At 41.2% G+C, this 16,765-nt stretch overlaps 1 protein-coding gene across 1 annotated transcript in view; it reads left to right on the top strand.

Moving 5' to 3' along the window:
- Window positions 1-16,765, top strand: part of lrfn1 (leucine rich repeat and fibronectin type III domain containing 1) — a 148,525-nt gene that overhangs the window by 81,930 nt on the left and 49,830 nt on the right. Inside the window, exon 2 of the mRNA XM_086126364.1 lies at window positions 2,100-2,159. The gene's annotated coding sequence lies outside the window, so the exon portion shown is untranslated. The remainder of the gene's footprint in view (window positions 1-2,099; window positions 2,160-16,765) is intronic.

The following is a 16,765-nucleotide window of genomic DNA, read 5'->3' as shown; positions in this document are numbered from 1 at the left end:
TCAATGTCAAGAGATTCTGGGTTCGAATCTCCTGTAAGGCCCACTATGTGGTTTGCTCTGGGCACCTTAGCTTTCGAACATATACCAAAAACTTGCATGTTTGATCAAGGAAGAGGTAATTTTTTTTTGTCCAGCACACCTGTGTGCAAGGTTGTAGTTTTTTGGGGTTTTTTGGGTTGCGATTTTTCTAGACGCAGTTAGAATGTAGTTTGTCTCAAAACTCACTTGTATTCTTTGGCATTTGACTCAGCATGACTCAGACTTGATCTTAGTTTTACTGTTTGGTGTTTTCTACCGTCCTTGTTTCTGATTTATTGCTTTATTGTTGTATATATGATAGTTGCTCCATGTACAGCACGTTGTATGCAGCCATGGCTGTTTGAAAGTACTCAACTCAACTCAACACAACTGTATTTGTAGAGTTGTGAGAGTGAACACAGAGGACTTGATTCCTGGCTTGTAGAAGTGGATCCTCTGGAGTCCCTTTGAATTTGACGCAGGTGTCATGTCTGTAAAACAGCTGTTCTGATGAAATGTAGTGCCACATCGGAATACATCACGTAACGTGTGATCTTTAATTGGAATGACAAGAAAGTCTGCATGGAAGCCTGGTTACCTGTGAAACCTGCTATACTGTATATATCGTATTTCCAGCACTAAAAGGTGCACTGGATTTTGAGGCGCACCTTGATATGAATAGCCTATTTTGTAATTTTTTTCATATATTGGATGCACCGCGCTAAAAGACGCAATCGACAATGCATCCACTAGATGGAGCTACAATCAAGGAAATGCCGCCACTCAGCAATCTATAATCCTGCTCCCTGCTGTGCGCGCGTGAGCGCGAGCATGTACGCACGTGGTTCAACCAATCAGCGCCGACGCAACCCATGTCACAGATCAAAGAAGCTTTGAACAAACGGCGTTGCTACAGAACGATCAAATGTCAGTCAAACTTATTTAATCAAGCAGCGACACAGTTCACTCAACCAACAGCAAGTCATAACATTTACTCATTAACATTGAACTCTCTTGCCGCTGCTCTATTTCCGTATTCAACTGCATAACTTGATCGCCTTAACTTTGAACTCTGCGATGTCAGCATGTCTCTAGCAAGGAGCCATTTTGGGGTCGACATATTACGTTAATAACCATACACAAGGGGCATCGGATTTTAAGGCGTACTGTGAGCTTTTAAGAAAATGGAAAAGGTGCACCTTTTGGTGCGGAAAATGCGGTAGTGTTTTTTTTTTCCCCCTCCATTGTCAGAGACTAGATAATGCCAATTAGACCTAATGACCCGTGATAGCCTGCCGTGTGTGGCATGCATGTGTCAGGACACGGATTCCACAAACGTAGACGCAGATAAGAGTTGAGAAAATGTTTATTTATAAAACCACAAAATACAACAAAAGACGCTGCTAACAAAGAACTAGGGAAAAATGAGACAAACCAAAAGCTCTTGCAAAATGCAAGGACCAATATAAGCGTAAATCGCTTGTCACAAAAAGACAAGGAAATCCAGCATATAAAACAAGCCGAGTATAATACTATATTACGAGCAAGGCTGAATAAACCGGCTGCCAGTAGACGACGTGGCAGTTTTTTAAAGGCAGATGGAAACAAGGAAACTCATGACAGGTTCGGCTCTGGAGGGAACCCCCTCCAGTCCTGCCAGAGGCTGAAGCACAAACAAGACAGGATCATGAGAGCACGTCACTGTGACCGTCGAAACGGAAAAAGGGACAAATCAAATCAGTGCCTCCAGTTGACCCGACCAGTCAGTCCATAATTCAAGTGCATATTACTACACGAAGAAAAAACATATTCACGTTTAAAGAAGGTCGCTATAAATGACTATGTTGTCTCTGTTTTCCACGTCACCATAAAGCTGGGAATCATCTACAAAAGCGGACGTCACGTAAAATAATGACTGTTCCTTACTTTATTTTATACGTTCAAAATAAAAAATATAAAGCCATAGTCGCGGCCCATCACGTTGCTGTAAACTACACGATTGGTGGCTCTATTAAAAGTGTTCATGCCGATGGTATTAGCGCTACGTACGCTAAACTGTGACTTCCTCTTTCTTCCCTCAGACGCCGGCTGCTTTCAAGTAAAGCCTCGTGCCGAGGCACCCGGAGCGGAGCGATAGTCGGGTGAGTTCTCAAATTGAAACCACAAAAAAAGACCCCAAAACCTTCATCTCATTTCAGTAAAATGCTGACACGCATTAGTCGTAGCGTGGCTGAGCAGCAGAGGCTAAGACATGACAGGCACGTGTTTTCTTGGCGCCTTTTAATCCTCATCCATTTTCTCTCGTCAAATGATTGAAAAACATCGCATCCTCCTTCTCGCATGCTTATTCAGGTGCCATGTTTGGATTTCGTACATACAAACACGCCTTTATGTCATTGTGAAGTCCATGTTTTGAAACCTGTTGTCTGGTCCCGACACTTCCACTGCAAAGCACCACCAATCCACCCAATTCCGTGTTGATCGGGAAAAACCGGTGTTCAGGAGACGTCAAGATCTGCCCTCCGTAGTTGCCATCGGCAAACATGCTTGGAAATTAAACGTCCATCTGTTTTACGATACCTTCTTCCAATTGGGCCTCATTTGGTTTGAATGTTATGTTTGTTTGTCAAACTACCAGCCCTGGAATTTGATGAAGATGGCTTGTTTGTTCCAAAATCTCGGCGTTCCTGTTCAGTTCTGAGAATGGGTCCTCGAGATTTTCTAGTTCGTCCTGTTATTTATATTCTTTGGCATTTGACTCGGCATGACTCAGACTTGATCTTAGTTTTACTGTTTTGTGCTTTCTGCTGTCTTCGTTATTAATTTATTTTAAAAAAATTTGTGTCCAGTATATATTTGCTCCATGTACAGCACTTTGTATACAGCGATGGTTGTTTTAAAGTGTTCTATAAATACAGTTGAGTTGAGTTATTGTAGACATATGCACCAAATTCCATGTCTGTCAAGATAACTGATTTCAGGGGCATTTTTTTTCAAACTTTTACAGGGATGTATTTTTTGCATGATGCAAAGCTCCATCTGCGTTAGATGGCCAATAAGCTTTCTACGATCCCTGTTTCCGATTGGAGCTCATTCAGGTGATTTCCTTCGTCAGAGTTTGTCAAAATACAGGAGAAGTGGTTGAGAAAATGGATGGATGACGATTAGAATTCGTTCATAATAGCTGATTCAAACCATCGTACATGTAGATGACTACCGAGCCCTTTTCAGGCATGGGACTTTTTCTTGTGTCCTGTTACGATAGACACACCCGCTTAAATTCGTTTCGATCGGTGAAACTGGTACACTTTTTTTCAAACTTACCAGGGGGCGCTACTGAGCAGGGTCTTGTTTGGTGCTCCTAAAACACCTGCGTCAAAGTCAAGGCCTGGGGGCCAGATCCGGCCCGCCACATCATTTCATGTGGCCCACGAAAGCATATCATCTGTGTCAACTTCCATGATCCTTGCTTAAATCTGTTCTGAACTCTCAAGTTGTCATACGTAATAACTAACAGTGACATTTTGCAATAATTCTGTTACCCTGTTTACACTCACTTAAGCAATTATGGAACAAATACTTGACTGACTTCAAAACTAGTGAGTCATCATTTTTTTGTGTAAAAGTAATAATTCACTGTCTTAACTGTCTGAGGGAAGACAACTCCAAAGTGGCCCGCGACAAAAATAAGTTTGACACCCCGGCCCAAAAAAACCCAGTACATATTGACAAGGATACTCACGTTTGCAAACACTGGTGCGTTTTGTGGAATGTTGACACCCCCTACAGACACACACACACACACGTGTGCGCATAAAAAGCCACTGATTTGTACTTATTTTGCAGGCCCCGCACATCAAAGGGAGCAAAACACTTCAACTTGTTTACCTCACCTCCCGGTTCCATGCATATTTAACCTTCATGGTGATAGACACACACACACACACACAGTTCTTGCTGTCTTTGTGAAAACCTATGCAACATTGCATCTCATTCTTATCCTCACTCTTATGGCCATTTACAAACACACTCAGACAAAGGCGTTCTGTGAGGATCACATTCTGTAGCTTTTTCTGTGGGCCTGCACTTTCACTGTAGCTAAAGCGGGGCAAAGCACTGCATCTCCTTGGCTTTCTCAGCTCTCAGTCACACGCAGATTACACTTGCTATCTATCTCTCGACCTTGCTCTCTTTCAATCTCTGTGTGAGGCAGATGCTCTAACCACTCGTCCAGTGTGCCGCCCGTCATGTACACAACAAAATAAAAAGACACACACAAAAATGTTGTTTTCCGAACCTACTCCATGGCTATCCGTGAATTCTTTGCGGATTGGGCTAATTTTACCCAAGGTTGGGTTAATTATTTTGACCCAGCAGATTGGGTTGAAGTTTTGATTTGGAAAGGCTGGTTTGTGTTCTGAAGGTGAAGTCAATTTAACAATCTTAGGCAATGTTGGTGGTAGCTGGATGGCTCAGTGGGTTACGTTGCTCATCTTAGACACAGGGATTGAGTAGAAATTCTGCTCAGGGTGGACGACCCACCCAAGGAAAATGAGTGGATTGTGTCAAGGAAACTTATCCAGTGTAAAAATTGCTTCTTTTTGAAGAAAATGTTGGTAAAATTTGTGTAATTTTTAACCACCACTAAAATGACAACCTGGCAACATATTTCTTGTTAGATTTAACTCATTTTTACCCCTTGCTGTATCAAATATTGACCCAACGTGCTAGGTCAAATCCTCAACCATGCGCTGGGTAGATGTAACCCAGCAACGGCTACATCCCTTTTGGACCCAGCACTGTGTTAATTACTCTGTCCAATTTTACTTTTTACCCAACAGTTTTGAGATAACTGAATTGTTGCAGCTCAGTGGTGACTATAAATGGTTGTTAGTCCATGTACCCAACGATTGGTTGGTAACGAGGCACTCTAAAACAGTTGGGTAAAAAAAAATAACCCAATATTGGGTTTAAAAAAAAGGCACCAAGTGCTATTCGGATCAATTTGACCCTATTTTGGAAACCCAAACAATCATATTTTTTTCATTTTTGTCAAAAACAGCCCCCCCAAAAAAAATTGGGTCAAATTGACCCAAGTAGCGGTCGGTCCTTTATTTATTTATTTATTTCATCCATAACTGTTTTTCGAGCGTAAGTGTTTAATTTATCTCAAGTCAGCTGGGACAGATTCGACCTCACTCATGGCCCTAATAAGAGAAAGTCCTATAGAAAAGGGTTGGCTCCAAAATTGGTATGTTCACACACACGCACATGCACAGGCACACACACACACACACACACACACACACACACACACACATCTCGTTTTGTCTATGAGGACTGCACTTTGTCACGTCTTGTGTGGGTCCTGCACTTCTACTGTAGCTGGAATGGTGCAAAAACTCCATCGCATTGGCTTCCTCTCAGCCACATTCAGATCCAAGCCGCCATGTTTTCTTTCAGACACACACACACACACACACACACACACACACACACACACACACACACACACACACTCAGTGTGACACTGATCGCTTTGGGCTCACATGGGCAGAGCTCGAATGGCATGGCGGGCTGTGCAAGTGGGAGTGGGCTCCATTAGCAGAGCGGCTGCTTTGCCACCCGGCAGCCGGGCCAGCATTCTCTCCTCCTCCTCCTCCCTCCTTTCTCATCCTCCTATTGCTGCAGCAGATTAAATTTTTGTCCCAACAGGGCAAAGCTCCCTCTGAGGAGCCATGGCTGTGCTGTGAACACAGATGGAGGATTCAGATGAGAGATGCTTTTGATAAACTTGTGAATGTCAGCAGATGAAACCTGATTGTTGGCTTTGAAATTACTATTTTCCCCCCTTAGAATACTTCATATGAATCCACAGCTGAGGCGCTAGCAAAAGAAGCAATCAAACCGAGTGCAAACGATGCTGCGCTCTTATGTCATTCGGTATGCAGCGGTGCCACATGTGTACACCGCAAACCCTCAGAGAGCAAAATGTTTCTTGTAGTAAGAAAATAACACACAAAGCGTGCCGGTTACTCTGTGTTTCATCATGTTCCCTTTCTTTTTTTTTTTTGTACAAACATTTTCAAGACCAGCGTCACGCTATACAGTGATTCAAGGAGACATTTTACGAGCATTTTTTTTTTCACAACTTGAAATGATTCGCCGATGATCTAATAATATGTCTTTGTCAAAATACTCCAAGGATCAAAAGTGAAGATGATCTTGTTTAAGTCATTTGAATGTTATATTTCTATCTATATAGATAACTACGGTCCTCTTTTAAGTACAATCCAGGCTTCATATGTCATGAATATATTGAGACCTGGATTTATGGCCCATGTTGTTGTTATTCAAGGTAACTAAACTATGGAGGGTAAAATGATTTATTTGATCGTTAAAAATGTGGTCAATTGAATGGAACTGAGTGTTGATTACAGTAAGCGCGTCTTGAAGCAATTGAGGTAACGACAACCTAACACGGGGGTCGGCAACCCGCGGCTTCAGAGCCGCATGCGGCTCTTTAGCGCCGCCCTAGTGGCTCCCCGAAGCTTTTTCAAAAATGTATGAAAATGAAAAAAGATGGGGGAGGGAAATATCTTTTTTGTTTTAATATAGTTTGTGTTGGAAGCAAAACATGACACAAACATTCTTAATGTTTTCTAATACTGTAAAAATGTGTAGACTAAAATTTACATTTCAACATTTCCGTCAATGCAACAAAGTGCCACCTAAAAAAGATTATCCAAGCACCACCATAATGTTAGCATTATTGTGAGTCTAAGATATGGGTGTCAAACATACAGCCCGAGGAGGTTCGGGCAGGCCCGCAGGATAATTTAAAATACATTTAATTCAAAAATGCATAAAAGACACGGAATGAATATTTTTAATATGATGCAATTCACGGATTATCCGCTAGGGGCACACTGTTTTCTCTTTATTATGTAAAGTGTAAACAGAGATTAAATTTAGATGTTATATGCGCATGTTTAAATGGTTTAAAAATTCCTTTCTTTATAAATCTTGTGTAATTTTAAAATGCATTACTATATTTTTCAATACCAATTACTTGTTAAACTTTTGTGCCTTTGTACAATCAATGGGATTAGTTGCAATGGACATATGTGAATGATCAAAATAAATGACACATTTGTCGAAGGAAATCTAAAGTGTCTCATGAAATGTTTTTGTAAAAGATATGTTCATTAAATTTCAACACTTTCCTAATGTTCTTGTGCTTCTTTAGACCAAAACAAAGGAAAGACATTATTTTGGTTATTTATACCAGAGTATGGTCTAATTTTAATGGTCCGGCCCAATTGACATCTACCGAGTCCATATGTGGCCCACAATGTAAAAGGAGTTTGACACCCCTGGTCTAAGCTTTCACGAAAATATTATATGTAAGTCACTGTAACATTATGCCCAGTTTGAACATTAAATCTTTTTCCAAAGTATGGGAAAATTGTATGAAAAAGGTTCAACACAACCAAACTATAATCAGTGATTCTTTCTCATGCCACAAGAAAGAGCCCGAATAGCACTCGTTGTACTCGTATCACACTTTAGGAATCACTACCGTGGGTGAAAAAGAGCTTTGATTCCCCAATCAACTGAGAATATCGACTTGAAATGCTTTGTCCGCCCAAGAACGTTTGCTAGCAACCACTAGACTCACTCAACTCAGGACTTTCCTGCCTTCAAATAATCGTGAAATATTTCAAGCTTTCAATGCTGGCCGTTAGATTGAGACTTGCCACCCATGGCCAATCTCTTCTAGCCTTGACGTCATGGCCGCTAAATGGAGCGGATATCCAAGCGGATTGTTTTCGGAGTGCTGTTGTTTACATGGCGAGAGACCGTGAGGAGAAATTGATGGCTGCGTTGACAGGCCTCCAGGAGGCTTTTACGCATAGTGGGAGTGTCTGCCTGCAGCATCGCTCGTCGCGGGCGGGGAGGGGGGCGAGCTGTATAAATGGACTGCATCAGCTCATCTGACAAACTTTTCAAAATAGAAAGTTAATGATCCGCAGTACGAGCAATAAAGAAAGCATCGCGCTTGCCGTTGTTTTCACCTGCATATACATATTGTCTTAATGAAATCAACAGAGCGTTTTTCAATTAGGGTTGAATGTCTTTTGGAAGAAAAAATGTTTTCTCGTCGTTCCAACTCATTGCGGAGTTTGGCACAAGTGCAGAGACTGTTGAATTAACTTCCACCTCATTTTTTGGAAGGAGATTTTGGAGCATGGAGAGAAGGAAATGAGATTGACACCTTTGATTGGTTTATTTTTATTTTTTCCAAGCGTGAAGACCTTTTCATTTCCATCCATCCATCCATTTTCCGATCCACTTTATCGTCACAAGGGTGGTGGGGCTGCTGGAGCCTCTCCCAGCTGTCTTCGGGCAGTAGGCGGCGGACACCCTGAACTGGTTGCCAGCCAATCGCAAGGCAGACTTATTCATTTCTTTCTCTAATTTAAAACACAGCGACTGCAAAAAAATAAAAATAAATCGAAACTGGTCTTTTGCCATCCATCGTTGGATTCCGTTGGTTACTGGCGTCCTCGTCTGGTTAAGACAACGTTATGTTACTGTGATTGTACAGCAGATAGCTTTCAGTCCTGTTAAAGTTACACGATACAACAAAGCATTCTGGTCAAAAATGTGCTGCTTGGTGTCCTAAAGCTTGAAATGTTGACGAGGCTCAGTTATGTTCTGTGGAACAAAGTGGCTTTATTCCTTGCAAGGTAGAGTTGGGCGATGATGGAAAAAAAATAATCACCATTATTTGAGGATTGAAATCACAGTGAATACAAATGATTATTCATACATATATATATATATTTTTTTTTTTAAATTGAACTACTGAAACTCAACCCTTCAAAAATACCATATAATAACCTCACCGCACGTTAAACACGTTAAAATCTTGGACAATTAATTCTTCTTTTGTGACTCTTGTCTTTTTATTTTCTCTTGCATTGTCAATCTACCACATCCACACGCCCTTGCTAGTCTCCCTTCTCTTTTTCTCCTATTTATTGTATCTTATTTTGTGATCTAATTTTCCGAAGTTTTGCGACCTCCTGAACTAACCTTGGTCCTCGGGTCTCGTATTTCGTACCTGGAAATAAAAATTCCTTGAATCCTTGAAAGCTCAACTTTAAGTATAATTTAAAAGAACACCACCAAAAGAACCACGCAATTATTTAGTAACAAAACAAAATAAGATACCAAAATAATCGCATTACAAAAAACAAGAAATAAAATTTAAAACTGGCTGTTCCTGCTGTGCACACTTTGGCCTCATTAGGGGTAGTGTGGCATGCATGGAGTACCCACTAACAAAATAAGCTCTATCACAATTTTTTTCTCAGGTTAGGAAGAATATATGCCTTTGATTGTCTCTGTATTACCTGTCTATATGTGTTCACACAGCATTTGCATGTGAATATCGGTTATTTGAAGGAATTTCACTCCCGATTGAGCGTTGGACAAATTGTTGGATTGCCGTGATTTCCTCAAAAGGCTGTGCAACAAAATATTAAGTGCAGGGTACCATTTTTTTTTTGTTGTCCAGGCCAGTCCAAATTAATTTTAATTCATGATTTAAGACTGTCAGTTTTTAGTCCTTTTAGTGACCTTTAGTGAGTTTTGCACCTGTCTAAATATGGGGGGGAACAAAATAAGGTCTACCGATATGGATTAACAGCTCTTTTCTCCGCTTCTTTGGAAAGAAAAACAGGAAGTTTCATTTCATCCAGCGCCAACATCAAACGTTTTTTTCTTTCTTTTTTTTTTTGGTCTGTGTTTATCCTTTCTTCTCACAGAATCAGAGTTGTGAACTCATCTGTCGAAGCGCTCATCCGCTCTCTGACAGCCACACTAGGAACGCAAAAGACTCGAGCTATTATTTAGAACAAATTGATTAGTGTTTTTTGGAAAGCGTTGATCAGTCTGATTTCGCTATTGTGTGAAATAGTCTGTGAGCAAACAATGTGACAGCCAAATGTCTTTGGAAATTGCAGAGCTGTTCTTTCCACCCTGAAAGAGTCGACAAATTTTACGACCCTCTCCTTGCAAATTGCTGTTTTTTATGCTTTTTGTTCACACTGGACGCATTTCTCAGGATGCTATAATTAAACTGGGGAGGGGTGGGAGATTGGGGGTTGAACCATTCGTCGCTGCTGCAAAACACACTGTGTCAGAGGAACGAGTACATCTCATGCGCAACGTGTACATCCGGAGGATTGATCTTCATCATCGCAGTCGCAAAAGAAAATGCAGAGTGCTCAACATTTGTGTGCAAATGGACAAAGTCACGTTGCTAGCTACGCGAATCCACTTTACCTGCGACAAATCCACGTACGACTGCTCGAATGATGAGCATAGACTCAAATGTAGATTTGTATTGCCCACTGGGGCACGAATGAATCTGATTACTATGACGTGAGATTGAGTATGTTGCACGCCGATTGAATGCAACAGTCGAACCTCGAATCAACGTACCTCATTTACGTTTTCACTCCGATAACGTGACTTTGAAAAGTGGAAGATAATTCAATGCTTAAATGACAGTTTTTGTAAACTCTCGAACCACGAGCCGATCAGTTTCTGTGCACCTCTTACGCACCTCATTTGAAGAAAATAAGTCAGTTTAGCTGGCGGCGAATCAAATCGGCTATGTTCTTGCCCACAACGGCGCAGATCGCCCTTATTTTTAAAGTACATTTACAAAAATCGGTTTTAACACGCCTCCACAGGGTCTTGGATAGCTTGACACGCTATGCTTGTGCTGGGCATGAAAATAGATGTGAGAGTTTTCAAACTTTACATAGTACGAGGCAACAGCATTAACAGGCTGCTGGAATTGTGCCGCATCCAATTGCTAATTTTATTGCACAGAGCAATGCGTTGTACAGTTGGTGTGGTGACGTCTACCAAAAGAATGCTTTATTATTTAGAGGGGGATGTACTTTAACCACGCTTATTTTGTTACCAGCCCAAAATCTCAGTTTAACGATTTCACATACCCGATTTGATACGAAACACACATCACATCGGAAGTCAGCTATCCATCACTCTTAAAAGATTCTGAGCACAGCAGTCCATGCGTCAGTAAATATTTGATGCTGTATTGCATTTATCCACTCACGAGGTGTCAAGCTCCAGGTTTGCACCCGCAGCAAGTCCCCGCACAATATGACGGCAATGTCAGTCCAGCAAGGGGCAGAAAATAGGTATCTTTGATTGCTATGAGGACCAGCCCTGTCACAGGAAGACAAGGCACCTGGCACCGCAGTACAATTCCTAACTGCTCCGCGACACAAGCTTCAAACGGGTCATAATGCGCTCGGATCTTTTTTAGACTGCTGTGAAGTTTTGCTTGTTTTAAAAATAACACTATCAAGGCGGTAGTATAATAAGATGCCTCGGTATCAATCGATTAACTCTTTGCATGTCTGTTTTTTAATGTTAACAACGCATAGCGTTTCAGCGTACAGAAATGTGAGATGAAGATGTTATTCGCTCAAAAAACGTCAAGCGAGACAGAGTGAAGTTGTTGATCAATGCGTTTGTTTTTAATAAACCTGTGCTTCTTTGGACAGAAATATTCAGCCCAAAAACTGACAGCTTTATACTGTCAGGAAAGGTCAGAGTAAGCACAAACATTGTTACATGGAAGTGCCAGCGGGAGGTCATTGGATGCATTTATCTGGTGTTTCGAACACAATACAAAAACAATCACAAATTGTTTTTCTGGCATGAGGCTCTTTGAACTAAATAATGACTCATTTACAGAGCCCTTTTACCACTGATTTACATGCAAAAGAAAACAAGATAAACTGGAAAATACGTGGTCCATTTTGTTCCAGAATTTACATGGACAAAATTGCAGGTACCCCATTGCTAATGAAAGAAAAAGAACAGCGGTCACAATTGTTAAAGTGGGCACAGTCCTCCACCCCTGATTGTGCGTCTTTGTGTAACAGTGGGAGGAAGTTGGAGTACTCGGAGAAAAGCCACACCGTTTGGGCCAGTGGCTTTTTTTTTTTTTTTTCCTTTTTGAATCCCTCCATGCTGCCATTTACTATTCAAAGCCTGCAGCAAAATGTGACACTTTTTTACAGTACGCGTATTTATTGATGTTGGATTAATAACCATTAAACTTTTAAACTGACCTTTTTCTTGGTGTTTGGAACAAATGTGTATTTTGTTGTGTGTGATTCTGTCGTGAGAGGCCAATTTAAGGAACAAAGAGAACTTTAAAATCCATCCAACCATTTCTTTTTTTTTTTAATAGCTATTCTCCTTGTTGCCAGAGATCTGTAGCCTATTCCAGCTAACTGTCAGTGAGAGGCAGGTTGTACATCCTCACTCGTCAGCCAGCCGATCACTTTGATCACATTTTTTTCACCATCGGGTTGAACAATGAATCAAATTCCAATAAACATCTCAATGTGATATCATCTAATTTTCAAAATGCAAAGAATTTATTTTAAGAAAACCGTTGAGACATGGTAGCAATTAGTAACCTATTTTTATCCTCCAGCAAATTCAGTCCACATTCATTCCGCACAACAAAATTGGTGAATTGACAACAAACACAAAAAAAACCAAACAAATGGCACAAAGCTAAAAGCTATATAAGTGACACAGACGGCAGAGGCACCGCGTTAATCGCATGGATCGGAAGGACATAATGGGCACGTGAGAAATATGGCACCAAAAGTATGTCACAGGGTTACCGTGACAACCAGAATCTCGAATAACTCCTGGCAACCCGCACTCTGCGGGAGGGGACGTTTCATGTGTGCTAACGTACCTGTTGGTGACAATGGTGTTAGTACGCCGACGTTAACATTCCTCACATGCCGGATCGGAACATCCGTCACCTTTTTTTTTTTTTTTTCCCAGTTCAGCTTGTTAGATGTTGTCGCGTCAACGCGCTTTTTATTCACGCGCTTTGCTCTCTTCACACTTGTCTGTAGGCATTCTTTAATTGACTAGAGATGCATACATTGAATCGGTGAGAGCTATGGTCAATGTTTATAGTTATCTGCCTTACAGTTTGTCTGTTCAATGTTTCGAATCTGGGTTTGGGCCTTCCTGTGTGGCAGAAGCCTGGTAACGATCCTGATCATGTGAATTAGGTTGGTTGGAGGAGGGAGACATCAAAAACATGCTTGATAGGGGCCCTCGATTGCCGCAGGTGGTGACCCCTGATCGACACAATACCTAGGGGAAAAAAAAAATGGAGTAATTGATGCCCCACTTCAAAAGACTTTAGAATTGCCTATATTAATAGTTAAAACTTAAATAACACTAATGTACATCTTTCCTTTTAAATGGGACTTGTGATATCGTAGGGCAGTTCAGAATTTGTGAAATAGGTGGGTTTGTGAGCAAAAAAAATGGTTCTGCAGAAAAAACATGAAGAAGTTAATGAGCAGTAAAAAACAAATATGTGGTGGATTGTTGTTTGGACAGATGTTTGATGTCACTTTTTATAGACTGATACCAATACAAGTATTCACTGATACCGAGTACCGATACAAACAGTACTTTTGATAAGTAAAATTTGATCAACAAAAAAAACTGTGCGAAAAAACTTTTGATCAAAGACTTCTTTCTGCCACAGATGATGACTCACAGATGGGTCAAACTGCCACAGTATATCACCCACTACTCTTGAGAATGACTTACCCAAAATGATTTTATTTTTATTTTGTTTTATTATTTTTTTGCCTTATGTATTGGGGTCTGGTATCGGCAGCCTCTATGAGTATTGGATACGTTAAAATATGGTCGGTATCGGCTCAATACCGATACATGGTATCGATCCTTGCCCACTATTTGCCCCATTATGTGCCTTGGAATTGGTTGGCGACCAGTCCAGACTGTACACCAGCTCTCACCCAATATTAGCCAGAATGGGGTACATCTTAAGCACAACCCAACTGCGGACAAGCACATTAGAAGCTGCACCGAAAAATGTTTTTTTATTTTGTTGATTTTACTCAATTTGATTTTCTCAAGTTATGCATGCAATAAAATCATCTGGATCCAGATCCAATTTGAAGTCATATATTTGGATCGAGATGATTTTATTTTGGCCATGTGGACCCATTTTATCTGGAGAATTGCCCAGCGAGACACGTGCTCCATTCAGCACGCCTTCCGCAAGGCATGTCAACATCTTTGATTAATGAGAGAGAAACTGAATTCAGGAAATTGGAGTCGAGATGCAATTAGCACAAATGTGTGACAAACATCATGTACCCTTTTGTTTGATACACCCCCTGCCTCCCCACTTTCATTGTGCAGCAAAACACAAGGAGCTATAAATTATTCAGATAGTCCCTGATGGCTGCTCATTTAAAGGCGCTCGCTTCTGTAGGTCTCGGCAGCATTCTCATCGGATGTGCCCCCCCTTTTAAAATGACCTCTGAGTAGCATTCTCACGACTAAACCTGAATGTATTCCCCTCGCTGTAAGACGCCGCCGAACCCTTCATCGTAAGGATATTAAAATGAGCGTGAAGGGGGAGGCTGCAGCAGAGGATTGCTGTATATGTAAATAACAAGGTGAAGCGTGATTTCTTCCCATGGCGGCGGGAGGCATTGAAATAATGTGTAGCGGTCATAGATGATAACAGCATTTGCTGCATGGGACCGCATGAAGGACAGCTGTCTCCTGACTTGTTTTTCTTTTCTGCTCTTTTAATGCCATGCACGTGATGTGATGTGAGTTGTTTCAATCGAGCGTCGATGCCTGTTTACATAGACGTCCACTGAATGTTTCATCATTCTGTGAATCTGCTCTCTGGTAGCCATTTTCTGTCTGACTTTGCAGGTGGTCTTTTGAAGGACTTGCACTTGGGCCTAAATTCAATACATGGTGGGTTCGTATCCATTTTGAACAAAACAGGCTTGCATTTCACCTAACAACTCTCTCTTATCTAAATTTCAATGTTGAGGCAACACAGTGATCCGCAGCTTCTGTGGAGTGTGGAAGAGGCGGCGTTTTACGACACTCTCAGACCGTTAGCGTGTCCGGGAGATCATTTTCAACTCTTTGAATTTAAGAATGCAAAATAGTAACGGAGGATAGACCAATAGATTTGATTTGTGAAAAAAAACATGTAATTGGCCATAGTTGGACTAACGGGGTTGATGTCCGACTTTTGTCACAAAACAAAAAGGCCGTTAAAGAAATCTCACGTAATAATAATGCCATAAATGCAATAGAAATGCCATAATAAATATGCTAACTCTCAAATTTTAAAATATAAATAAATAGCAATGCCATTAAGTAAATAAATGTGATGATAATAACTTTAAAATTCATCAGTAATTAAAGCTTTAATTCAGTCCTGAAAAGATTTTGATATAGGCTATATATTTATCCATCTGGCATGTTACGGACCAGGCGGCCCGGTGGACGAGTGGTTTGCGCGTGGACCTCACAGTGCAGAGGTACCGTGTTCGATTGCAGCTCCAGCCTTCCTGTGTGGAGTTAGCATGTTCTCCCCGCGCCTGCGTGGGTTTTCTCCGGGTACTGCGGTTTCCTCCCACATTCCAAAAACATGCATGGCAGGGTGATTGGATGCTCTAAATTGTCCCTAGGTGTGAGTGTGAGCGTGGATGGTTGGTTATTCGTCTCTGTGTGCCCTGCGATTGGCTTGCAACCGGTTCAGGGTGTCCCCTGCCTACTGCTCGAAGACGGCTGGGATAGGCTCCAGCACGCCCTGAGACCCTTGTGAGGATAAAGCGGATCAGAAAATGGATGGATGGATGGATGGATGTTATGGACCAAACCAGGAATTGAACCATAATTAATGTTTGTGAATCAATTTGACATCATGTCCCGTTTATTAATGTCAATTAATCAACAAATGTGTGTAAGTGTGTGGGTGTGGGTGGGTTGTTGTTTGTTCCATTAGTACCGCTGTACTGCCATGAAAGAGAGGCTTGCATTGTATTCAATATTTTTGGTGAAATGTGTCTCTCTCTTACTCTCTCACTCTCTCTCTCTCTCCCCATCTATCTCTCTCACACATCCTTACATTCTTCATGTGGATGTAGGCACCTACATATTACGCCAGTACACAAATAGTCTTGAGAGTAATGAAACAAAAACTAAACGTCCCCAGTAGCCATAAAAGTAATTTATAACAAATGTATCCACGAGTATCATCTATAACCTTGACATTTATAGTGTCGAAGCTTATGGTAGACAGAACTTTACATGGCTATTTTTTTTCCATCTTAAATGTTGCTTTAATCACCAAAGGCGTGCAAGAGGCCATCGGGGTAGATAAGAAAGTGAGATGATGTCGACTCAAATAAATGGCGAAATAAATGGATCAATGAGGCCCTTAAGTGACTTTCTCACTTGGATAGTGGCCTCGATGATTTCCCACGAATCCAAATTGAGGACTGTGTGTGTGTGTGTGTGTGTGTGTGTGTGTGTGTGTGTATTCAAGTGTGAATGCACCGACTATGGTTTATTTATGGTAATGTGTCTGTGAAGATTTTCAGTCATGTTATATCCATAAAGGTTGAGTCAAGAATAACCTCTTGTGCGGCCTGCTCTCTAAAAGGCTTCCAAGTGACATGGGACACGCATACTCTCGCTTATCTTTTAGGTCACAAGTAGTTCTGCCGGCTCGTAATGTGACAGTTTCTTTTTTTTAAGAGTCACTCAAGTCCAGCGAGAGAACGGATTGAGGACCACG

The sequence above is a fragment of the Hippocampus guttulatus genome, chromosome 12, assembly GCF_054856545.1.
Source record: "Hippocampus guttulatus isolate MCC_2025c chromosome 12, RoL_Hgut_1.0, whole genome shotgun sequence".
Classification (NCBI taxonomy): Eukaryota; Metazoa; Chordata; class Actinopteri; order Syngnathiformes; family Syngnathidae; genus Hippocampus; species Hippocampus guttulatus.
Note: the sequence above shows the minus strand (reverse complement) of the source record. Positions and strands in the feature narration are given on the sequence as shown.